At 47.4% G+C, this 25774-nt stretch overlaps 1 protein-coding gene across 5 annotated transcripts in view; it reads left to right on the forward strand.

Moving 5' to 3' along the window:
• The window catches only part of LOC119969612 (disks large-associated protein 4-like), an 847967-nt gene that overhangs the window by 193002 nt on the left and 629191 nt on the right, over positions 1-25774 (forward strand). For all 5 annotated transcript variants that reach the window (XM_038803470.1, XM_038803469.1, XM_038803472.1 and 2 more), the window contains one exon: positions 13856-13958. The gene's annotated coding sequence lies outside the window, so the exon portion shown is untranslated. The remainder of the gene's footprint in view (positions 1-13855; positions 13959-25774) is intronic.

The following is a 25774-nucleotide window of genomic DNA, read 5'->3' on the forward strand; positions in this document are numbered from 1 at the left end:
GTGAGAGGGCGAGAATAAAGCACAAAGTATCAGAGTTCGTTTGTGCAATGTGATAATGAGGGGTTACCATGTGTTAATGATTGTAAATGATGATCTTCACAAGGAGTCAACTAAATGACCATTCATTGCAGCCATTAAAGACCAATGTGCAGCCTCGTGTTACACGCATGTCCTTGGTCGTGTAATGTAAAGAGATTCTATCTTGGTAACAACCTTATTTTGGTTTGAGAAAATAATTATCACTGCTCAACATTGCAGTCACTATGAAAATTTCACTTGACAATTTTATTATACTGGCTCATTCTTAGTCATCCGCAGTGAAGCTGTTGCATTTTCCATCTTGGTAACTGTAACTGATTAAACCTCCATTTGCACTTCTGTCAACAGCAGAATAATTTACGAACTCTATTATTACCTTAGTCACTCCTGCTGTGGCTAACAAATTCATCATCTACTTGAGTCAGTGCTTCAACTGCAATCTTACTTTATTTATTGCAAATTATAAATGTTTCTTATTAAGTATTCAACAGTTCAACTTTTGTGTCTGTGGCTTGTGTATGTCTGTGGTATTAACCTTCTTTACTGCAACTGACGAGTACGATCTAAACATTTATCAAGAACAGGGGGCGGGATTCTCCGTAGCCCAACGCCAAAATCGTAATTGGCAATCGAGCGGAGAATGGATTTCCAAGCCAAAATCAGGGCCGGTGCCGGTTTGACGCTGGTCCGCCCCCTCCAAACTGCTGTCATTGTGATGCGTGACACACACCCTTTCAACGGTGTTAACGCATCATCGGTCAGGGTCCCCATGCGGCACTTCCAAGGTGCCAGGCTGGCAATGCCAGGGTGCCAAGCTGGCATTGTGCCCATGCCAGGGATTGAGCTGGGGGTGCCCTGACAGTATGTGGTGGGGTACGGGGTTTCTACATTCCTCCAACAGGTGAGTTGGGGCGTTTGGGGGTTTCGTTGGGGGAGTCGAGAGATCTGGATGCCATTTAAAAATGATGTCCCAATTTCTTCTTGCTCAGTGCAGGAAATAATGCTAAGTGCGGCCTGAGGGGGCGTTCCCTGCCGGGTCACAAAAACAAGACTGGGTAGCGTTAGATGGAACACCAGGAATGACTTCACTAATCCCGCCCAGAACAGACTCTATTTTATTTTGGTTAGGTCGAGCCCATAGTCTATAGCATATTATGAACTGTGATCTATTTACAACAGGACACGCTATCTGTTAAAAGCTATCTTTAGCTATCTTTGATATTTTAATCTACATTCCAATATTTTCTAGTTTTAGTTCCCTTGTTAAAGACAGCACCATGTAAACACCCTCAGAATGACATTGTTGCCTGCCCCCAATTATAATGTTCTTACAACCCAGTGTCATTCTAACCGCTAAAACAGAGTAGAAGGCTGAACAATCAATTATGAGAATCAAGTTTTTTTCGACCAAAATATTATCCTGTGTGTTAACGCTTTGCATCATCTTAATCCTTTTAGATTATTTTTTTCTAAAACGGACTGATCTTTTAGGACCCTCTGAAAGCTGGATTGAAAGGCCAGAGGCCTTTCTGTAGGGGGACTACCAACCCTCAACCCCACAGCCCCCCAATTGCCACCCCAGGGGTGTCCAGGCTACTTTTCTGGGGTTTTTTTTACTAAAATGTTTAAAAAGTGGCTGAAAGCGCCACTCGTTGAAGTGTCCCTCTTATAATGCAGCCGGGTGTTCCTCTGAAGCTGTCCATTCTGTATTGTAAGCAGGCAATTTCCAGAGCCTCCCAGCTGTTCTTACTTGGACAGGAACCTTGTATCCATGTCAATAAAATCTCACCAGTCCGAAACTCATAACATTAATTTATTTTCCTCCAGAGATGGGTATCTGACATGGAAACAAACCCAGCTCCTGTTACTGCCTCTCTTGTGAAAATTCAGCCTCTGGTTTCTAAGTGCATTTGCATTTATCAGCATCAAACAAAATGTGTCTAAGCTGTCTTTTGCAAGCAGTTAACTGCATCGTCTGTGTCAGGAAATAGAGACAGTTTTAAGTAATTTATATTTGCTTTTGTGAGTATTAGAAATAAGGGACGGTTTTCTCCGACCTCCCGCCGGGCCGGAGATTCGTCGGGGGCAGCGTGAATCCCGCCCCCGGTGGCTGCCGTATTCTCCGGCACCAGGGTTTTGGAGGGGGCAGTAATCGCGCTGCGCCAGTCGGCGGCCGCTAGCAGCGCCCCCCCCCCCCCCCCCCCCCGGTGATTCTCCGGCCCACGATGGGCCGAACGACCGCCTGTTTAAGGCCGGTCCCACCGGCTTAAATTAGACCTGGTACTTACCAGCGGGACAATGCTCTGCGGGCGGCCTTGGAGGGGCGCAGGGGTTCTGGCCCCGGGGGATGCCCCCACAGGTGCATGGCCCGCGATCGGGGCCAACCGATCCGCGGGCGGTCCTGTGCCGTGGGGGCACTCTTTCCCCCCACACCGGCTGCTGTGGACCTCCGCCATGGCCGGTGCGGAGACGAACCCTCCTGCGCATGTGCTGGGATGACGCCAGCACACGCTGGCGCTCTCGCGCATGCGCCAACTAGCGCTGGCCAGCGTAGGCCCTTCAGCACCGGTTGGTGCGACACCAAGCCCCTTCCGCGCTGGTTGGCACGGCGCCAACCTTGCCGGTGCCGGCCTAGCCCCTGAAGGCGTGGAGGATTCCGCACCTTCCGGGCGGCCCGACGCCAGAGTGGGTCACGCCACACCTCAGCGCCGGGACCGCCCGCCCAGCCGGGTAGGGGAGAATTCCGCCCAAGATCTTGCTTTAAGTGAGCTTACATTTGTGTTTCTGTTTTTCTGTATTAATAAAGGGAAACTTCAGTTTGGCTCAGATGTCTGCATTGTAATGAGGGTTTACAACATTAAAGCAAACGGCTTAAAGAATGACGTGTTGCTTATCAACCACGGGCTGCATTGAGACAGCAAGAGCATTTGAGTTAATTGTAGGTTCATGGCAGGAGACGCCGGGCATGGGACAGGAAACTGCAGAGTGCATGGACGGGATTCTCCAATAATGGGGCTATGTCCCCACGCGTGTGTTTTTTCTGAACAAACCCCAGAGTGATTCTCCTACCTGGAGGAGGCTAGCAGGGCCTTGGAGTACTCCCCGCAGCTCCGGCTGCCAATACGGGGCCCTGCACCTCCGGCCGGGGGTTCGTGCCTGTGTCAGCCACCCAACGCGACATGGCCGACCCACCCCGCGGACCAGCACCACGAAGATAGGCCACTCCCAGATCGCGCGCGCCTGCAGATCTGTGGCCCGCGATTGATGGCTGGCCGTCCTGGAGGCCCCCCCATGAATGATCCCCCCACCAGTGCGGCCACGGACTGAGTCCGCAGCTGCCACCCCGAGTGCCCGCCGGGTGGAACCATGAGAGAACCACGCCGGCGGGAACTCAGCCAGCTGTACTTGGAGAATCTCCGCGGGGGCCTATTTCACTGGCCCCGACCGGCGCCGTATCGACTGCGCCTGCCTTATTGGTGGCGATTCTCCGGGGACCGGAGAATCGCGGGAGCGACGTCGAACCCGATCTCGGGTTTGACGCCCATTCTCCAGCCCCGCGCCAAGCGCGATTTCGGCGCGGAGGCTCGTAGAATCCCGCCCCATATTTCTCAAAGAAAGTACCGGAAGCCAAGGAGTGGGGATAAAAGAATGTCCCACGAAGACAGTTTATTCAAGGAACAAGAACAGGAATCTGAACAAGGTCTTGACAAGGTCAACAAGGTTTAGGGCAGCATGGTAGCATGGTGGTTAGCATAAATGCTTCACAGCTCCAGGGTCCCAGGTTCCATTCCCGGCTGGGTCACTGTCTGTGCGGAGTCTGCACGTCCTCCCCGTGTGTGCGTGGGTTTCCTCCGGGTGCTCCGGTTTCCTCCCACAGTCCAAAGATGTGCGGGTTAGGTGGATTGGCCATGCTAAATTGTCCGTAGTGTCCTAATAGTAAGGTTAAGGGGGGAGTTGTTGGGTTATGGGTATAGGGTGGATACGTGGGTTTGAGTAGGGTGATCATTGCTCGGCACAACATCGAGGGCCGAAGGGCCAGTTCTGTGCTGTACTGTTCTATGTTCTATGTCATGTTCAGGGAAAGTGAATTAAAGAGTAGAGAAAGGGTTATGGGGTGGCATGGTGGCCCAGTGGTTAGCACTGCTGCTTCATGATGCCGAGGACCCGGGTTCGATCCCACTGTGCATGTAGAATTTGCACATTCTCCCTCTGTCCACATGCGTCTCATCCCCACAACCAAAATATGTGCAGGGTAGGTGGATTGGCCACACTAAATTGCCCCTGAATTGAAAAAAAATTGGAACTTAAAGTTTAACAAAAAAGAGAAAGGGCTATGAATTAAAGGGACAGGTGCAGCAACCACATTTAAAGTCAGCTTGCAAGAAGCCAGACATCTGAGCTAATCAGAAGTTTGGTGATTCTGTGGGCGTGATTCTCTGAGCCTCCCGCCGGGCCGGAGAATCGCCGCAACCGCGCTACATGGCCCCGACGCCGGCGCGTAATTCTCCAAGGTGCGGAGAATCGGCGCCATTTGCACCGGTGCATTTGGCGCGGCGCCGGTGGTGGGCTGCTGTCCGCGGCTGGGCCGCCGATTCTCCGGCCTGGATGGACCGAGCAGCCACGCGGAAACGGCAGAGTTCCGCCGCCGCCGTTGCGGGTTGGCACGGTGCCCATTTGGTGCCGGGAAGGGAGGCTGGAGCGGCGGGAACCGCTCCAGCACCTTGCTGGACCCCCGTGGGGGCCAGAACCGGTAGTCCCTGCGCCCGTTTTGCGCTGTAGTGAAACGCGACGGCGTTCACGACGGCGCGAAGAATTAGTCTCCATTTTGGAGAATCGCGACCTGTATCTGTTGGCACAGCTAGGTACTGAGAGAGTCTGTGGAAGGCGAAGCTTGGATGCATATGGTGATCCATGGAAAAAGAATACCAGAGATCGAAATCCTAAAAGTGGATCATGGGCGAAGCTATCCAAGAGAAAGCATTGTTTGGGAGAAGATTTCAAGGTTTGTTCTTCGAGAGTGGAGTTTGGAGGTCCTGGTGTGAAAGACAGAATTCCAGTGAGCTCACTTTGCTTACAGCATGACACGCATCTGGGCGGAATTAATGAGAAATCCACAGAAGTTGTTGTGGGTATCTGTCACTTGGCGTGTGGTCATTATAGTATAGGATAGATTTTGTAATTGTGTTGTCCTTTTAAATCTGTATAGGGCGGAAGTGTCAGATTCAGTCACAAAACCCTGCGGTTTCTCCCCAGTCAAACAGGCAGGTTTTCCAACGAGATCGTCCCATATTTTGCCACTATTTTGAAGGAGTTTGTGTTTTACACCATCGTTGTGAAGGGTGGGGCCGAAGCGTGCTGGCAAGCTTGGCTTCACAGAGATCGGGGCGCTCTTACTCAAAGTGAAATTAAAGACCCTACCCCCATGGACATTGGGATCCCACAGTCTTGATGGCATGTTTCCCCCCACAACATCCCCAAACACAGATCGCCAGCATGAACCCCTCCCCTCCCCGAACAAAGACCACTGGCATTGGGGCCCTACCAATGGTTCACGCTTTACCCTTCAGGCCCCACCTCTGGCAGTGCCAGGGCACTGTCCTGTCATGTCCCCGACCGCCCGGGAACCACAATGGTCTTCGAGCCCCATGGCATGGTCATCACGTCTGGTCTCTGTTTGTGGAGACAAGTCGTGATTTCCACCAGCACCACGTCACTCTGGCAAGTGGGTCAAAGCACATTCCTGGAAGATTTTGAATATTAAAATATTCTAAAATAAACGGTAACCAGGTCACGCCTTCACTGGACGTCGACCTGATTGTGTCTGCTGGGAGGGCCCAGGAACATCGCAAGCTGTTTTGTGCCCAGCGCAAATTCCATTTCAGGCCCCTCGCGAAATTCTTCTGACATAGCGGCATGGGTACAAAACAGTTTGCAATGTTTCCGGGCCCTCCCAGCAGACTTAAGCAGGTTGGCAGAAAAATCGCCCCCTATGCCTATAAAGATGTAGCTGGGGTGAAGGTGTAGTGCATTATAGTTGATATTTTCTTGTGTAATAAATGTTTATCCCTTGTTACAAGTTCACTGGCAGACCTGTGACTCTGTTCACCCACGTATATAAATAAAAGCTAGGACCTTGATCTATCACCCACTCGGACAGTGCATTCCAGATCCTAACCACATGCTATGTAAAAAATAGTTTCTCATGTTGCTTTTATTTAACTAAATATCCGAATGGAACTTCAGCAAATGTTTTCTGTGAATCTAAATTAACTGAGAGTGCCACGATCTACTTAATCTGTAACACTCTCAAATTAACTATTGATTTTAGCTGGCGCATTAAGATGAGCCTCAAATATACGTGTTTTCAGTGTGCAGTTGAGTTGTTTGCCATAAATTTATTTTACAGTAACTGAAATCAACGTAAAGATCTTTGATGGAAATGTGTAATTTGGAGTAAAACTCCTGAAGGCAATAGGCAGGCACAAGAAAATTGGCCCAGATCTGTCCCAAAACAATTCCAGAGCTCAAAGTGAGGCTGCTGAACTGGGAGATTCGGCTTCTGAATGTGGTGAGGAATGCTTGTGACACGCTGTTCACCAGTTAAAATAGGTGCACTGGAGATCTTGAGATTAGGCCTGCTCAGGCAGGCTTCTCAAAGTTAGATCAATGTCAGCATCATCTGCAGAAATATTTCTTTGCATTTCCCAGCAACCATTGCTGCATCTTCGCCCTGCGCATTGGTTGTTTTTTGCTGCAAACTCTGGCATTATTTCATTTCCGTATTTTATTGTTACTGGCAGCTTTCTTCAGTATCCATGGCTACGTGTAAGTGCACTGCTGAAAGAATTGCACAAGAGTAGCATTGCCAGTGTCTGAATATGGAGGTTGCAGATATATGGCAGGGTAGCACAGTGGTTAGCACTGTTACTTCATAGCGCCAGGGTCCCAGATTCGATTCCCGGCTTGGGTCACTGTCTCTGTGGAGTCTGCATGTTCTCCTCGTGGGTTTCCTCCGAGTGCTGCGGTTTCCTTCCACAAGTCCTGAAAGATGTGCTGTTAGGTGAATTGGACATTCTGAATTCTCCCTCTGTGTACCCGAACAGGTGCCGTAATGTGGCGACTAAGGGCTTTTCACAGTAGCTTCATTGCAGTGTTAACTTAAGTCTACTTGTGACAGTAAAGATTATTATTGGGTGGCACGGTAGCACAGTGGTTAACACTGTTGCTTCAGAGCTCCAGGGTCCCAGGTTCGATTCCCGGCTTGGGTCACTGTCAGCGTGGGTCTGCATGTCCTCCCCGTGTCTGCGTGGGTTTCCTCCGGGTGCTCCGGTTTCCTCCCACATGTCCCGAAAGATGTGCTGTTATGTGAATTGGACATTCTCAATTCTCCCTCAGTGTACCGTAACAGGCGCTGGAGTGTGGCGATTAGGGGCTTTTCACAGTAACTTAATTGTAGTGTTAATATAAGCCTATTTGTGACAATAAAGATTATTATAAAGATTATTATTATACAAGAGGAGTTTCTGAGGATCCATAAAATGGAGGTACAGTGATCCATGAGGCATTCTGTTCACACCTATAGTGACCCCAGGACACCATTTACAACTCCTCCATCTGTACCTTTAGCAGTTCAAGGTGACCTGTCTATGCATCCTAAATTTCACAAGACAGATTGCCTAGTAGCTACCTATCTGCCAACAACATCTGGATCGTGGATGGTGGTTCTCATTGAACAGAAGGAGACCACAACATGAAGCGCTCATTTTATTGACTCCTTCCAAGTCACTTCAAGGGCAGACGCCACACAGGGCAGTTTCCTGTGTATACCTGTATCAGACAATTAAAATATACTGGCCTGAATTTTCAGAGATGCGGCAATTGCTGTCAAATTGCCACATAGCTCTGACTTTTCTGCACCATGCCAGAATTCTGCATTTCTGGCTGTGAATCTGTTCCTGGCTTCCCCTGAAATACGGAACGTACTTCAAACAGTACAACTTTTCCATAATGGTGGACCATCAGGGGAAGTCAAGCCATGACCCCTTTTTATAGCACTCATTGCTGTATTCTAGTAAGTGTTCACTAACTCTCTGAAAAGCTGGGGCAGTTAAACAGCTTTTCAGTGTGTTAGTGTATGAATGCATGCGTGCGTGGGTACGTAAATGTGTAGGTGGTTAAGTGGCAAGAGTTGATGACAAGGTGATAGTAATGGGTGAGGGAACTGGGTAAGGTGGTAGAGTGGCAGGCAGATGAGGTGATAGGAATAGTGTGGCAGGTGGGTGTAATGGGAGATGGATAGGGTGTTAGGTAGGTAGGGAGCCGGGTAGGGTGTTAGACGGATAGGCTTGTCGGTGGATAGGGAAGTAGGTGGGTAAGGTTATGAGAGATCGGGTCAGCGGAAGAGTCAACTGGTAGTTGGCTGGTGAGGTAAGGCTGTAGGGAAGTCGAGTGGTTGGAGGAGTTGGGGGTGAGCTCGGGTCAAGTCCGATTAACGGAGCAAGGCGGTCTTTCAGAGTTTCTAAATAAATCGGGAGCTGGGTGATCTGGAGAGAGTTGGGTGGCGAGGTCGGGATAGGAGAGAGTTAGGGGTCAGGGGGTTGAGGAGGATCAGTTGTATGGCTATTCAGGAGTTAGAACAAAGACTTTCTGTCTGCAGGAGGAGGAGGAGGATGGTGGCTCACCTCAACTGGATACGTCGGAGGTGTGAAGATGTGTCTTTGAAGGATGTTGGCAGATTTGGTGTGATGGTGACTGTTTTCTGTTTCAAGTTGGAGGCCGTGTATATTGCTGGTGCCTTTTGTACTGTTGCATGTTGTTTAATGTTTGGCCATTTCCTGGTTAATTATCTGGGTAAGTACGTTGACACTCAGTTTTTCAGCACAGACTTTTTCAGAGGATCCCAGGGTGCAGGGAAATTGAATACTGGAAGTTCAAACTTGCTGTGCCGTTTCCACTGAGTCAGCGTGTTGGGACCCCAGTGCCTATCTTAAAGGCGACATCTGATTTCCAAGCTTCTTGAGACCAGAAGACCTGCGCCACTATGATTATAAAGAGTAACAACTTTGTGAAAGGTTGTTGGATTTCTGACTGCAATCAAGGACAAAACAAGGCAATTTAGCCCTTTGTTACTCTGCCAGTCCTCTGAAAGAGCAACCATGCAGCCCCACTCATCTGCTTTTTTTGGATAACCCTGCTGCCGTGTGCGCCGATTTGCTATTTTTCTTGTTTATTTCTGAGCAATGCAGAGATGACTGCAGTTGCAAATCCAAACATTTATTTATCGAACTTTATAACATCTCAGAGCTTGCAGGATATTCTACGCACATGGGACTGCATTTTGCTTCCCTCGCTGGGCATGTTTTTGGCAGAGGGTGGGTGCCCAAGCCACCATCTCCCTGCTCAGCTCTGGGTTCACTTTCATAAGACGGGGGGGGGGGGGGATTTTTTCATAAATCGGCAGCCTGTCTGCCATATTTAAATAAAAATGAAGGGTCAGTTAGGTATCTTACCGAGCCAGATCACCCCTATAATACACTGCCCATACCATAAAACAGCTGTGATGTGGAGATGCCGGCGTTGGACTGGGGTGAGCACAGTAAGAAGTCTTACAACACCCAGGTTAAAGCCCAACAGGTTTGTTTCAAATCAATAGCTTTCAGAACACTGCTCCTTCCTCAGGTGAATCAGGCTTCCATCATCGGTCACATCATTGAAGCCTACTTGTGACAATAAGCGATTATTGTTGACTCTGTCCGATCCTGCCATTGTTTTCCAACTGTTCTACTATTCAATCTTTTATAATGAACTCTGGAAATTTCCCCACACCCGAAATCAAGCTGACTTGTCTATAATTCCCTGTTTTCTCTCCATCTCCCTTTTTAAATAGTGGGGTTCCATTATCTACCCTCCAATCTGTAGGAACTGTTCCAGAGTCTGTGGGATCTTGGAAGATGACCATCCACTATTTATAGGCCTACTTCCTTAAGTAGCTGGAAGGAGTAGGGATATAGATAATCAGGCCCTGGGGACTTATGAGCCTTCAGTCCCATCAATTTCACCAACACCAATTCCCTACTAATACTGATTTCCTTCAGTTCCTAAATTTCCCTCATAAGTACTCCCAGTGACATAACAGGAAGAGATTGGACCCGGGAACTTTTTATTTTTTGCTGCATAAAGTATTTGTTTCTGATACTGAGTGCAAACTTGTAAAATAAATACTTGCATTTGGAAAGTAGCTGATTGTGCCCCAAAGTGCTCCACATGATAACAATGATTTATGTTTCTCAAAAGTCATCCAAAGCACTTAATATACGTTATATTGTTTAATACAAGGGTAACACTAGTTCCAAAGCCCTTTAAACAACCTGTGCCATAACTTCAGTTTATTGTTGCTACCACAATTAAATTTCATGTTGAACATTCGGCACCCTTTTTAATGTTGTTGCCTGAGGCATCCTGTGAGGGAAACAATATAGAATATAGAATATAGAACAGTACAGCACAGAACAGGCCCTTCGGCCCTCGATGTTGTGCCGAGCAATGATCACCCTACTTAAACCCACGTAACCCGTATACCCGTAACCCAACAATCCCCCCATTAACCTTACACTACGGGCAATTTATCATGGCCAATCCACCTAACCCGCACATCTTTGGACTGTGGGAGGAAACCGGAGCACCCGGAGGAAACCCACGCACACACAGGGAGGACGTGCAGACTCCACACAGACAGTGACCCAGCCGGGAATCGAACCTGGGACCCTGGAGCTGTGAAGCATTGATGCTAACCACCATGCTACCGTGAGGCCCCCAAAATGATTTGTAAAGTTATGACCAGTTTTATTGATTATTTGGTTATTAGAAAGCAGGACAGCCCCAATTTCTAACTTGCCAGTACAATTTAAACTATGTGGTTAAAAAAAAAATCTGTTTAGACTGATTAGTTGTATCTCCTAAGTTTCTGAAAATGAGTATTATTTTCCTTGACTCAAGTAATTGTGTTTATCCTTTCCTCATGCGCATTACTACTGTGTGCCATGTATCACTGCATTGTGAAATTAAAGCTTTTCAACAGGAGCAGTAGCAGCGGCCAAATGACTTCGCTTTATCGGGATTAACGGGATTTTATTGAGACATTTTGCATTGATAAATATTGCAACTGTCTGAAATCTTCAGAAATAGTGCATTCTATGTTCAAATCTCCAATTACCAAAATAATCCATTCAGCACAAAAAATAAATACTGGGTGCGATCTACTGGCCACGTCCCGCCGGAATTGGGACCGGACGCGGTCAGTAGATCCTGGGAGAGGCCTCTTCCGGGATTTACTCAGCTCTTCACGCCTCACAACATCTAATGGGGGCTCCTGGGTAGCTGGGCTCGATGCCACCTGGGCACCCTGGCATTGGCACTGCCATCTGGGCACCCTGAGAGTGCCACCTGGGTGCCACCCTGGAACTGCCAGGGTGCCCAGGTCATACTTCCAGGCTGGCAGTGTGTGTGGGTGACATTTTTCCCCTAATGGTGATCGGGTCCGGGGGTGCCCTGCCCTTATTAGGTGGGGTCTGGGGGGCTAGATGAACTCCTTATAGGCAAGTTGGGCATTGGAGGGTCTCAAGTGGCGCCCTGATCTCTTCCTGTACTGGCGAGCGGAGTTCCTCATTCCAGGAAATGAGGCTAAATGTGGCCTCAGCAAGGCATTCCCCATCGAGACCCCAAAATAAAACAGAGTCTCGTTAGATAATGGGGTCACAGTGCCGGCTGAACGCACTGGACACGGGACTCTGTTTTATTTCCATTAGATCACGCCCACTTTCTTCACACATGTTTTATGAAAGGTGGAAGGCATTGTAGCTAGTTACATCTTATTTCTGTGCAGGAAGCGTTTAATACAATGATCCCTCATCAAGACTGACCTATATTCCAGGGATATTTTTGGAGGACATGTGGGTAACACCAGTAGTTGAATTGGGCTAGCGATCCAGTGCGACACACAAGCGGAAATGTAATTGGGCCAGCTTTCATCTTCAGGTCAAAGACTGGTGCAAATTCCAATCAAAGGGTAAAATATGAACAGTTCCCATTTCTCTGTTGAGAACGATTAATTATTCACACCAACAGGCTCATACTCAGATGGGTCTAGGGAGGGGTAACCGGTAGGAAAGTTAAAGGAAAAAAGGCAATAATGGGGAGCTCCGCATCGGAGAACAAGAAATCAGAAAGCCTCTGGAGAACCTCAGAAGTCATCCCAATGCTGTTGTCATGGCTAACAGTATTATAAGAAGATGGGGCTGACAACAGATTCAGTGTCAAATGAAATCTAGACATTTTAAAGAAAGAGAAATTTGCCCAAACAGTTTGTGATTTGTTAAAACCAGGAAAAATTCCTGATGAGTGCATTTTTGGTTAATTGTAGTTTTTGTGTTGGAAAATGTGATAGCTGCGTAACTTTAGAGATCTGCAGGGATGGAATTTTCCAGCTGTTGAAATTCTCTGGGCGGAAATCTCCATTCCCAGACGCCGATTTCATAATCGGCGATCGGGCGGAGAATCCCGTTTTAAGATTGAATCGGGGGTGGCGCCTGTTTTTTTATTCTCTGCCCCCGCCAAAACGGCGTCATCGAGGATCAGGGCACACGTCATTGGGACGGCCTCAGGACGTCACCTGAAGGCCCTCCCCCAATGCTCTGCCCCCGATGGGACGAGTTCACGACAGCATGGGGGACGTGTGGTCCCAGCAGTGCGGGGACCCGGCGTGGCGGCTGCGGACTGTGTCGGGCGGGAGCCATGCTGCTGGCCAGAGGGGCTTCGGCGAGGGCTGGGGGGGACTGGTGGGGGGTGGTGAGGGAGTTTCCAGGGAGGCACTATCTGGCAGGTCGGGTCCGCACACCACCGGTGCCATGCTGTATGCGGCCACGGACCTGGCAATTTTCCTGCCGTTTTTTATCGTGGCGGCTGGGCGTTTTACGCGGCGTGGCTGCTAGCCCCTCACCAGTCGGAGGATCGGTGCTGGGGCGCCGCCGATTATTTTGACGTAAAATGCCACGGATCCTCCGGACATAGTCTGAAATCGGAGAATCCAGCCCACTGTTTCGGGCAGCAGCACACCCCTCCCGCAGGTTTCCCACGCGGCGTGGAGTGTCTTGAATGGGGAATCCCATTGACAAGTGGGAGTGGAGGCTGGGGGCATCGCCAGCAAACGGCACGCCACCGAGAAACAAGCGGCTGGGGGACCAGAGAATCCAGCTCCTGGTTGCCAGAATGTGAAATCAATATGGGCATCCTACATTGCTGAGATGCTGAGAGTAAATGAATATCAGAGTTTAGGTTTTCCTACATATTAATTGACCTGCCTCAAAAACATTTACCACCAGTATCAAACTGGAGAGTTTTACTGTCACTTCCTTTCTTTAGTTGTTTTTGTATCAGTAGGTTTCTTTGTGTATTACAACTCCACAGATGTCTCCTCTCACGTCCTGCCCTAAACGTGTGGAGCACAATCAGAAGTGAGCTAATTAATTTAAATCACTTCCTCCCTCTGTTGCAAAGCAGGATCTGAACAGCATCAATTTGCTTATGGTGTGCAGCCCTGTTACATCGAGCAAACTCGGAGGTCAACAGACATTCAAATCAGGCTATTTGTTTCCTGTTTGTATAAATTCATTCGTTTTTGAAGATGACATTGATTTGACATTGTGAAGGAGATATTTGTTGTTTGAATAAATCCATTCACACTGTTGAAAGTATGCACTAGCTGCAGCCCAGCACTATAAATCTCCGACAATTTCATTCTAACTATGAATTCTGTTTTCAGACACCTGCAGAACTTGAAGGCGGCAGCATCGACTAACGAATTGCAAGCAGACCACAAAGAATGTTTATTGACGTGGCATCTGAATAATAACATCCTACACAAGGTAGGCCGTATGACTTAATTCAGTTTTTGATTGTTTTTTAATGTTATAACAGTTTAATGCATCCTGGATGATACCAGAGTGGCTTGTGAATGAACTGATGTGATATTGGTTAATAAATGGCACTAGTTGAATACATCACAGTGAATATCAAAAAAATATTTTAGCATCGTGCTGTTCGAAAATAGGACAACTTCGTTTCATTTCATTGATGGTTAAGAAGAACAGAATGTGAAGTATAACTGCTTCACAACTTTATTTCATACTGTTAACAACAAGGAGCAATTTTACTGATTGTGTCTGTTAGAAAGGGAATAGGACAACTTTGTTTTATTTCATTGATGGGTCAGGAAAACAGAATGTGAAGTGTAACTGCTTCACAACGTTATTTCATGCTGTTAACCACACGGAGCATTTTTACTTATTGTGTCTGTTTGGAAGGGCTGATCTCAGAGTCAACTTTGCAATGGGCAATACCTTTCCATTTGGACTCATTGCCATGTTAACTGCATGGTATTTTTAGACACCCGAGGTGCCGATTAGGTGTAAATCTCACACCCACATGGATATAGTCATTAAGGTACCAGGGCAATTTTAATAGAATTCTTACCCAGTATTGAACTCGCTGAGTAAAAGCTAGCTGGATTGGTTGTATGGACCATTGGGCAGGATTTACTGTTCACATTTGAGGCAGGCGGGTTTGGCAATGTGACTGGAAAATGTCACAAGAAGACCACGGATGCGTTTCTCAGAGATGTAAATACAGGACATGATTGCCCCCTTCCCCCATCAATGGCGGGCGGCATTTCCCAACCTCCAACGCTGGAAACATCATTATAATAAAGTTGCATCTCATTAAAGTGCCCACATTAAATACCAGCTGCCACATTTTGGCCCACTCTCCTCACCTATCTGTATTCAATTGTAACATCCTCATTCCACCTATTTTCGTGTCGTCTGCAAATTTGGCTATATAACCTTCTATCCCTGTATCCAAGTCATTAATTTAGATTGTAAACAGCTGGGACCCAAGGACTGAACTTTCTGGCACCCCCCTAGTTACATCTTGCCATCCAGAAAAAGACCCATATTGCCCAACTCTGTCTCCTGTCCCTCAGCCAATCTTCTATCCAAGCTCATAAATTACCCCTAATCCCATGTGATCTAACCTTGTGAACCTTCTGTATGGCACCTTATCAAACACCTTCTGGAACTCCAGATATGCTACTTCTACAGGAATCCCATCATCCACTTTGCTTGTTACATCTTCGAAGAACTCTAGCAAATTAGTCAAACATGATTTGCCCTTCATAAACGTTTGCTGACTCTGATGGATTACATTTTGACTTTCCAAATGTCCTGATATTATTTCCTTAATAATTGATTCTAACAATTTCCCAACAACAGATGTTAAACTAACTGGTCTGTAATTTCCCACGTTCTGCCTCCTCCCTTTTTGAATAAGGGTGTTACGTTAACGGTTTTCCAATCCACTGGAACCTTTCCCATGTCTAGGGAATTTTGGAATATTCTAACCAATGGATCCACTATCTCCGCTGTCACTTCCTTTAACATCCTAACATGTAAGCCATCAGGTCCGGGGCACTTGTCTGCCGTCAATCCCAACATTTTGTTGAGTACCGTTTCCCTGTTGATGTTAATTGTTCTGAGTTCCTCCCTTTCTATTATCTCTGAATTGCCTGTTCCTCTATGAACGATACTAGTATCCTCCACCATGAAAACTGAGGCAAAGTATTGATTTAGCATCTTTGCCATTTCTGCATTCCCCACTATTAACTCACCAGTTTCATCTTTCACGGGATCAACATTCACCATAGCGCCTCTCTTCCCTTTTATGTACTTATAGATGCTTTTGCTATCCTTTTGATATTTTGCGCTAGTTTTCCTTTGTAATTTACCTTAGCTCTTTTTATTACTTTTTAGTGTCCCTTTATGTTTTAAAGTTTCCCAATTATCCAGCCTGCCATGCCCTTTGCAATATGATATACCTCAGTTTTTGTCCTTATATTGTCCTTGACCTCCTTGTTTAGTCATGGATGTTTTTTACCCCTCTTACCATCTTTCTTCCTCACTAAGATATATTTTAGTTGTGAGAAATTGTGCATCTCCTTCAACAATTGCCATTGCTCATTTTAGCCTTCCTGCCCACTCTACTCAGGCCAAATCTGTCCTGATGTCTATGTAATTTCCTTTATTTCATTCCAGAATGTGGGAATCCACTTTCTTGTCCCCAAACTGAATTTTGAATTCTACCATACTATGGTCACTACTCCCCAGAGGATCCTTAACTATGAGGTCATTAATTAATCCCTCCTCGTTAGACAATACCAAATCAAGAGTATCCGGCTCCCTGGTTGGTTTACCAACATACTGTTCCAAAAAACAATCTCTAATACTGTCTCCAGGCTACCCTTGCCAATTTGATTCTTCCAGCCTATGTGTGTATTAAAATCACCCATGATTATTGCCGTACGTTTTTACAAGCCCCAGTATTTCCTTGTTTATACAGTACTGTGCCCCACTGCAGAACTACTGTTTGAGGACCTATAGATTACTCCGACCAAGGACTTTTTCCCTTTGCTATTTCTTATTTCTACCTAGACTGATTCCACATCTTGATCTCCATTGTTATGTCGTTTCTCATTACATCACTGATCCCTTTCCTCACCAGCAGGGCTATGCCACCGCCTTTTCCTTTCAGCCTATCTTTCCGAAATACTGCATACTCTTGGACATTCAATTCCCAGACCTGGGGTGAAATTCTCCGACACCCCGCAGGGTCGGAGAATCGCCCGGGGCCACCAAAAATCCCGCCCCCGCCGTGGCAGAAATTCTCCGCCACCCGGGAATTGGCGGGGGCGGGAATCGCGCCGCGGCGAGCCCCCTACGGCGATTCTCCGGGCCCGCGATGGGCCGAAGTCCCACCACTGGGAGGCCTCTCCCGCCGCCGTGGTTTGAACCACCTCTGGTGGCGGTGGGATTGGTGGCGCGAGCAGGCCCCCAGGGTCCTGGGGGGGCGTGGGGCGATCGGACCCCGGGGGGTGCCCCAACAGTGGCCAGGCCCGCAATCGGGGCCCACCGATCGGCCGGCGGGCCAGTGCCGTGGGGGCACTCTTTTTCTTCCGCTGCCGCCACGGCCTCCACCATGGCGGAAGCGGAAGAGAATCCCCCGGCGTGCATGCGCCGGTGGTGACGTCAGCGGCAGCTGACGCACCGGCGCATGCACGAACCGGCGAAGGCCTTTCGGCCAGCCCCGGCGCCAGGCGCCGGCGTCAAAGGCAGTTATGCCGGTTTTTGCACCAGTCGGCATGGTGCCAACCGCTCTGGCGCGGGCCTAGCCCCTCCATGTGAGGGCTTGGCCCCCAAAGGTGCGGAGACCCCCTGCCCCGCCGGGTAGGGGAGAATCCCGCCCCTGGTCTCCCTGTATCCATGTATCAGTAATCGCCATGATATCATACCCTTTTGTTTCTATTTGCGCCGTTAACTCATTAAGTTTGTTCCAAATGCTTTGTGCATTTAGTTTGCAAAGCTATAAAATTTGTTCCACTGTTGAATTTCCCTAGTCTTTAATAATTCCTTGGTGCATAAAGAAATTCACCCATTCTGTCCCTCTAGTGGCCATCTGCCACATCGCCAACCTGCACTCTTACCTCCTCCGTTAATTTGGGTTTTTCTTTTTCCCCTGCAACTGAACCCCCCCCCCCCCCATTCAGTTTAAAGCCCTATCTACAGCCCCAGTTAGGCAATTTGCTCGGACTCTGGTCCCAGCATGATTCAGATGAAGACCATCCCATCGCAACAGGTCTCTTCTTCCCCAGTGCTGGTGCCAATGTCTCATAAATGCAAACCCATTTCTCCCACATCAATCTTTGAGCCACGTATATACCTACTTAATCTTATTGACCCTGTGCCAATTATCTCATGCCTCAGATAGTAATCCAGTGATTATTACCTTATTGGTTCTGCTTTTTAATTTAGCTCTTAATTCTTCATACTCCCTTAGCAGATCACCTATCCTTGCCCTACCAATCTGGACCATGACAACTGGAACTTTACCCTCCCACTTCAAGTTCCACTCTAGCCCAGGTGAGATATCCCGAACCCGAGTACCAGGTAGGCAACACAACCTTTGGGATTCTCGATCCTGGTCACAGAGAACATGTCAATTCCCCAAACTATACTATCCTCAATTACAACAACATTTATTTTCTCTCCCCCAACTTGAAAGGCTCCTTGTACCACGGTGCTGTGGTCAGTTTGCCCACCCTCCCTGCGGTCCCGTCTACACAGGGAGCAAGAATCTCAAACCTATTGGACAAGGCCAAGGGCTGAGGCTCCTGCAACCTTAGCGCCTGGATCCTTCTACCTGCTTCACTCGCAGTCACACCCTCCTGCCCCTGAGCACTGGCCAAATTTAAGTTAGTTAGTCTAAGGGGTGTGACTGCCTTCTGGAAAAAAGTGTCCAGGTATGTCCCCCCAACTCTCTGATGTGGCGTAGCGTTCTTAGCTCTGACTCCAGCTCGTCAACTCTGAGCCGCAGTTCCTCAAACAACCAACATTTACTACAGATGTGTTCACTGGGAACCACAATGGGGTCTACCAGATCCCATACCATGCAGGAACAACACATTACCTGGCCCTCCATTCTTATTTTATTTAATTAGTTTTAAATTAGTTTTTTTTAAATTTTCAACTGTTTTTATATCTCTCCTTATGACCTCAATCTGAGAGAAACTTCTGAACAGTAATTAAAATTGTTTTTCAAATTTAGCACAGATTTTCTATTAGCCAATCAAGTCACTTTTCAAAATCGACCGAGTGTTATGGAGCTGCAGAACCATTGGGTGACTGGACAGTTTTGAGGATCTTCTGGCGACAGGTGGGCATGGATCACTCACTAACGGTGGCACTCAGAACACCCACCATGACAGCTAAATAAGCATGGAACATTAACCCTCTTGGTCGCTTCAACCTGCTTTGCCTGGAAGTGTAGGTTAGGCTCACACTTGAGACTGTGCTGAGAGCATGGGATGCAATTTAGTGGTCAAAGCTGCCACCGCTCTCTCATGTGGTGTGCGGTGGATGTGGGTGGCATTTTGGTCAGGCATCAAACAAACTGAAGAATTGGCATCCCTTTGGTGGGCCAAGACTTTCTGGCAGCTTCCTATCACTTGGAAGAGTGCCAACAGTGTGCAGGTCACCCTTCAGATATAGCGTTTGGATTACAGAAGCTCTAAAGTCACGGTGGGATGGGCGAATCAAAGGTCACCCACCAGCGATCTAACATTAAACCTGTGACTGCTCAGTTTTTGCACTAAGTGCTGCACAATATGGCAGGAAAAACCCACCACTGGTGTCAGCGGGTTCAACACCACTTTCCCCACCCAACATAGGACATTGCCGATTTCTGGAATAATTCCATCCATGTGAGGCAGCATTTTAGAGGATAATTCCCTCAATCTCCTTCAGTGAGATCTTTAGCCTGCTGGATCACGTGCTCGTGAATTGCCAGCGGCAATAAAATTAGCTTGTCTCTGGATTATCCAAGGATGTATAAAGAACATTTCCTCCATCCCCATTTTGCTGTTCGTAAGTGTATAAAATAATTCACTAATCAGGACAGTTTAGATGCCATCACAACAAAGCCACAAGAGCTGGAACAGCACAGAATTCTGTGTCACAGTTATTAAACCAAAGTGGGTGGGTTGCCCATTTCTGACACAATAGGCTGGGCAACTCGGCAATCAGGCGCCTGACGTCTGACAGTTAACATCCTCCCGGCCTCATACTGATAATGTCAGGTAGCCTTTCCACTTCAGCATTTCTCTCCTCCACAGCAACCTCCATTCCTCCCCCCCGCCCCCCCCCCCCCCCCCGCCCCTCCCACCCACCTACCTGGGATCTTCTGCTAGACAGCATTTCTCCTTTTCAATCAGTGTGAAGCAGTTCTACTTATTTCTAATTCTGATCTTGTGTGGTACACATCAGCTGTTATAATACAAACTGACACTGAAGTGAAAAACAGAAATGGGCATTAGCTTTCTGGGCTTTGCTCCAGTATTTGTTGGACCTTGACTTAATTCAGGTTGCCTTTTCATCTTAATCATCACTTTGATACGGGGAGGACTAGTAATCAAGAGGCCGAGGGCAAATCTCTGGGGTCCTGGGTTTGAATCCCACCGTGGCAGTTGGTGACTTTTGAATTCAATAAAAAAATCCGGAATTAAATGTCCAATGGTGACCACAAAACCATTGTTGATTGTTCACTAAAGTCCTTTAGGGAAGGAAATCTGCTGTCCTTACCTGATCTGACCTACCTGTGACTTCAGATCCACAGCAATGTGGTTGACTCTTAAATTCTTTCTGAAACGGCCTCACAAACCACTCAGTTCAAGGGTGAGCAACAAATGCTGGCCCAGCATTGAGGGAATAAAATAAAAATACAAGATGCAAGAATCCTTTTTAGACCAACACTCAATTGTAAAGTACATCCTAAATTAACACCAAGAGACAACTTTAAAAAAAGTGACAACTTTATTTACTTGCGTTTTTGTTTTATTCGCTGGGTAAAATTTACATTCTTAAGAAAGTGCAAGTCGTGGATTCTGACCCTGAAATGATACAAGTATGCAATAAGAATATGGAATACTAATCCATTTGTCTGAAATTCTTACCTCTACTGTTTTGGTGCCAGTGTTACTTTGTTGTAAATAAATGATAACAGGATGGGGCAAACATGATGAACATTCATTCATGGTAAAACAGTGTAGTCTTGTTACCCAGCGTGTTGTGAACACTGTCTTAAGTACAGACAAAGCAGAAAATGGTCAAATGAAATCTCATAATCCTTCTGCCCACCCCATCCATGATATTGCTCTGAGCTCAGAAAGCTTACTTGTCGGAGAGTGAGAACATGCTGTGGCATTCGGATTATTTCAGTCCTTTCCATCAGCACCCAAAATATGTGCGCCCTATGCCAAGGAGAAATCAGTTGAAAAAGCAGTTCCCATCCGGGGGAAGAACTTCAATGCAGGATATCAAGCCATACATATATTTGCCAACTGATCCACAATCCCCGCCCACCACCTTTCTGTAAAAACAGTCACCTCCAATTTATTTCCTACTGGTGCTATTTCAATATGCACAGATCTTGTCAGAAAATGCAATGAGCACATGTAAGCTGTAAATCTTAACAAGAATAAACAATCCGAGGCCCTTCCAACAAATTCAAGTTATAACTTCACCAGGTATATGTTACGATCCCCTACGGGGACAGAACTTGAACTGCACCTGATTCCTCTCCTACACAACAGAGTATGAGCTACCCAGGTGACTAGGGGGCGGAGCGCCCTCCCAATTGGAGGAACTCCCCACAGGATATAAACCCCGACCTGGGAGCAGGTCGGGGAAGGTGACCATGTGGGGAGTGGAGAGGAGTGATTGTTGTGTCTCGTGTGAGTATCCTGTCAACCTGGCCTCTTGTGGAGTCCTTGCCTCCATCTGCAACAGTATACATTAAGAAGGAAATAGCGGAGACTTAGATTTGCAGGATCCTGGTCCAATGCTGGAGCCTCCGCCCACCCCTTACAAAGCCAAAACTGGAGTAAAGACTTCTTGTCTGGGAGACCCAAATGTCTGGCATCTCAGTAGCTGGTTAAATCATTGCTGGATGAAAATGGGGATCCTGGCTTGCCACTTCATGAAAGTGGGATTTATCTGAGGGTCTAGGCTTGGCTAAAGCTACAACAGTAACTTTTAAATATAGAACGTATGGAAAGTATGATCCCACAGATGTGAATTAGTTGGGGGGGGGGGGGGTGTTGGGTGGAGGGTGTGGTTTCTCGATTTAAACATATTTGACATTTTTCAATATCATTTGCATAACATTTCTATTTTGTAAAATTGATATTGCCATTACTATCCTTAATGTTCATTTCCCTTCCTCCTCCTGTGCATTCAGGGCACTTTGTGATTCCATGCAGATTTATCTTGCAGTTGAGAATTCTGTCCAACATTGCTTCCCACACATTAAACCACTGAAGAAATGCGAACATGAGGCACGAATGGTAGTTACACACTGATGGCTTTACCTGAGCACACTTGAAGTTTTATTAACCTGATCTCAAGTGGCATGTTATTATAGTTTATAGAGGATTTGTTGGTATCAAGATAATTAAGTCATATAGATTTTTCTGAGATTCAACATTAAGGACCATTATATTGCTTTTATTGCAGGCCATGATCATTATTGTCAGCCCTCGTCATCTGCATTCGCATTTCTGTTTAGATTCATTGCACATTTAACACAGATGGAAGATGTGCTTTATCTACCTTCATCAACATAACTGCTTCATGAAATGAATTTTAAAAACCCTCAAATGAAAAAAATTGTTAACTGTGGTTGGAATTTTCCCAATATTTTTTCGAGTGTTGGGCCCTGACAGAAAACTGGCGTGTAGCTCTCTAGTTGCATAGCCGAGTTTTTAGTCCAGATTTTCAGGCACTCTTTGACAAACAAAAATGAGTGTGCGAGGTTTATGCTGTCAGTCTGACTTGATAGAGTTAGCAAGTTAGCAAGATCGGCTCCACAGATATCGGGGCGCCATATTGAAAGGATGCCCCAATCAGCACAGAAAATAAATGCACCCCAAACCCCACCCTTGATAGATAAGACCTCCCTCACAAGCATCGCCCCTGCCCTCTAACCCCCCCCCCCATCCACCCCACCCCCTCCCCCCCCCCCCCCACTCCCACCTCCCGCACTATCAACAGCACTGTACCATATAACATCCACTCCTCCCTCCACTTTGCAAGCATGGTGGCTTTCCCTTCTCCCTGCCACCGCAGACTCAGGGAAATCTCCCCCGTCTCTCCAATGGCTCTCCCCTCCCCACCCCCGTCCCCCACCTTACAGGCATCAAACCTCCCAGTGCACATCAGGGCCCAACCCAGGAGTTGGCAGTGCCAATCTGGGTCAAGCTGGCAGTGCCAACTGGCATGTATCTCTCTCATCGGGGGCCATACATACCTTGGCACCCTCAGCGGGACACCCTTGGCTGTTTCCTGTCTTATAAAACCTGTTGTGAATCTCTACGACATGATGTCACATTGATGAGGGGGGATAATGTAGCGTAATGTAGGGGATAAACAAAGCAAACCTTCATTGTTGTATTTCTTCCACAAGCATCGCCAAAGCAGCCTCATATGCCCAGCAAGAATCAAGGTTTCCCAATAAATAGCAGCCACAGCTTGGTGAAGGCCGGGGACTCATCGGGAATAATTAATAAAAACTTTGTGAAATTCAGCAAGGTTGGTTCAGTATGAATTTGGCAAGCATGAAACTCTTCTGCGGTCCAGCAGTTTAAATGACGGGACCGGGAAAGTTATCCCACCATGAGCAAGTTATCCCAGATAAGCTCTTAGCACGGGGACAGTTTCACCATTTTCATTGCCATTCAGAATTGAATTCCTCATGTCCAAAAACATCAAAATACCTGGGGGATGGAGATATCAATTGCCATTTATGAAAGGGCACTGTCATTGTTCACTCAGAGGAGCAGATGATTTTAGTAACTTGGCCCTCTCATTGAGCATCGAAGCCAGTGCTCTGAAGGCAGGTACCCAGCCAAGCTGCTAAACATAGCTTACTCCCTGATCGCACTGAACAGCCACTCATCACTTTCTCGCTCCTTGAGACTGTGAGCTCTCTTCGGGGCCCAGTGTGTTTCTTCTGTAGTGCCCTTCACCTAACCTCTTGCCTGCTACCCGGTCTAGTTTTTTTTCAAACATATGCAATTCAATCTTTAGCCCCCTGCATCCGGTTGGGCTCTGTGAATAAATCTATAATGGACACATAGACCATCAGAATTGATAATCCCATAAACATTTCCTCAGATTTTGAGGTACAATTGCCAGTTGAGAGCAGCTTTGAGTGCTATAACTGTTTAACAACAGTTACAATAGGGTACTGTTGAATGCAGCTGAGCAAAAGAAATGATGCCAGTATAAAGACAGTCACTAATGCTGTATGAGTGAGGAAAAGGTCCAAGTGATAGACATCCCATCCGTGGTAGTCTAGAAAGGTTAAAGATAGTATCCAATGGAAAGAGAAAGCATATAACTGTGCAAAGGTAGGTGGAAGGTCAGAAGATTGGACAGAATATCAGGAACAACAAAGGAATACTAAAAGATGAATAAAAAGGGATAAATTAGAGTATGAGAGAAAGCTAGGCAGAAATATAAAAAGAGACAGTAAAAGTTTCTATAGATATATTAAAAGAAACAAATTAACAAAGTGAGCATTGGCCTATAGGGGGCGATTTTGGTCCTGCACTCTCCATCCGTGAGAAACTTGGCACAAAAATCACAGAAAACATAATTCTCGTGGCCAGGACCAGTGCCTTGCAGAGGAGGGGGAAGCAGGGTCCATAGCTGTACAGGGAGAAGCAGCACCACAGAGGGGAACAACCCCAATTCAGACTGTACTGGCAAAGGGTCTTCGGACATCTATCTACAGATGTCAGAGCCACAGTGCCGGATAGGACTGTGCTTATCCCGGGGGATGATGGTCTACCTTTGCCATGTCCTACAAGAGCTCGCACCATATGGAATCAGAGGACACCACTGTCTGTAGCCCTTAAAGTCACCGCTGCTCTGAATGGCTACGCAAGCCGCTCGTTTCAAGGCAGTACTGGTGATCTGCGTGGCATCTGCCATTTAGCCACACACAAGTGCATTAGGGAGGTTACAGATGTCCTTTTTGCAATGTCCCACATGTATATCAACTTAGACCGGGACCAGGAGGCCAGAGCAATGGGCTTTGCCCGTTTAGCTGGCATGCACCAGGTGCAGGATGTGATAGACTGCACCCACGTGGCCTGCACACACCATGGCATTATGAAGTGTCACTTGTGAACCTCTAGGGATTCCACTCCCTCAGTGTCCAGATCGCTTATGACCACATGATGTGAGATCATCAAGTACAGCCCCCAGAGGGTGCCCCATAATAGCGGCGGCATGGTAGCACAATGGTTAGCACTGCTGCCTCACAGCACCAGGGACCTGGGTTCGATTATGAACTTGGGTGTCTGACTGTGTGGAGTCTGCATGTTCTCCCTGTGTCTGCGTGGGTTTGCTCCGGGTGCTCCAGTTTCCTCCCACAGTCCAAAGATGTACAAGTTAGGTTGATTGGGCATGTTAAATTGCCCCTTGGAGTCCAAAGGTTAGATGGGGATCGTGTGGGAGAGTGGGCCTGGGTGAGTGCTCTCTCAGAGGGTCGGTGCAGACTCAATGGGCTGAACGGCCTCCTTCTGCACTGTACATATTCTATAATTGTGGTCTGTTGCGCTCTCCACAACATGGTACTGCAGAGGGGAGACCACCTGGAACAGGAGGAGATGAAGGACGGTAAGGGGTAACCTGTGGAGGAGGAAGGACCTCAGGTCAAGGTCAGGACACACCTGGGCCTTCAGGCTAGCGACACCCTCATAGCCTCTAGGTTTGGGGACGAGCAGGACTAGCGGTGAGGAGATCTCCAACCATGAGGGGTCTGATCTCATCGTTAGTGTGGTGCCAACGGTAGGATTCCGTGATGGTGCCTGATTCCATGGAGCTAAAGCCATTGGCCGGACTCTGTAGGAGAATGATGATGGCTTGCATTGAGCACAGAGCGATGCTCTTCACTTCGTCAGCAATATGCCTGACTCCTGCCTGACAGAGGGCTGAGCACGTGCTGCCAAGGAAAGGGCTTATCATTGGGTTTAGCGATGCAGGATGAGCTCCCATTTGCAACAGCCCCC

The sequence above is a fragment of the Scyliorhinus canicula genome, chromosome 7 (genome assembly GCF_902713615.1).
Source record: "Scyliorhinus canicula chromosome 7, sScyCan1.1, whole genome shotgun sequence".
Lineage (NCBI taxonomy): Eukaryota > Metazoa > Chordata > Chondrichthyes > Carcharhiniformes > Scyliorhinidae > Scyliorhinus > Scyliorhinus canicula.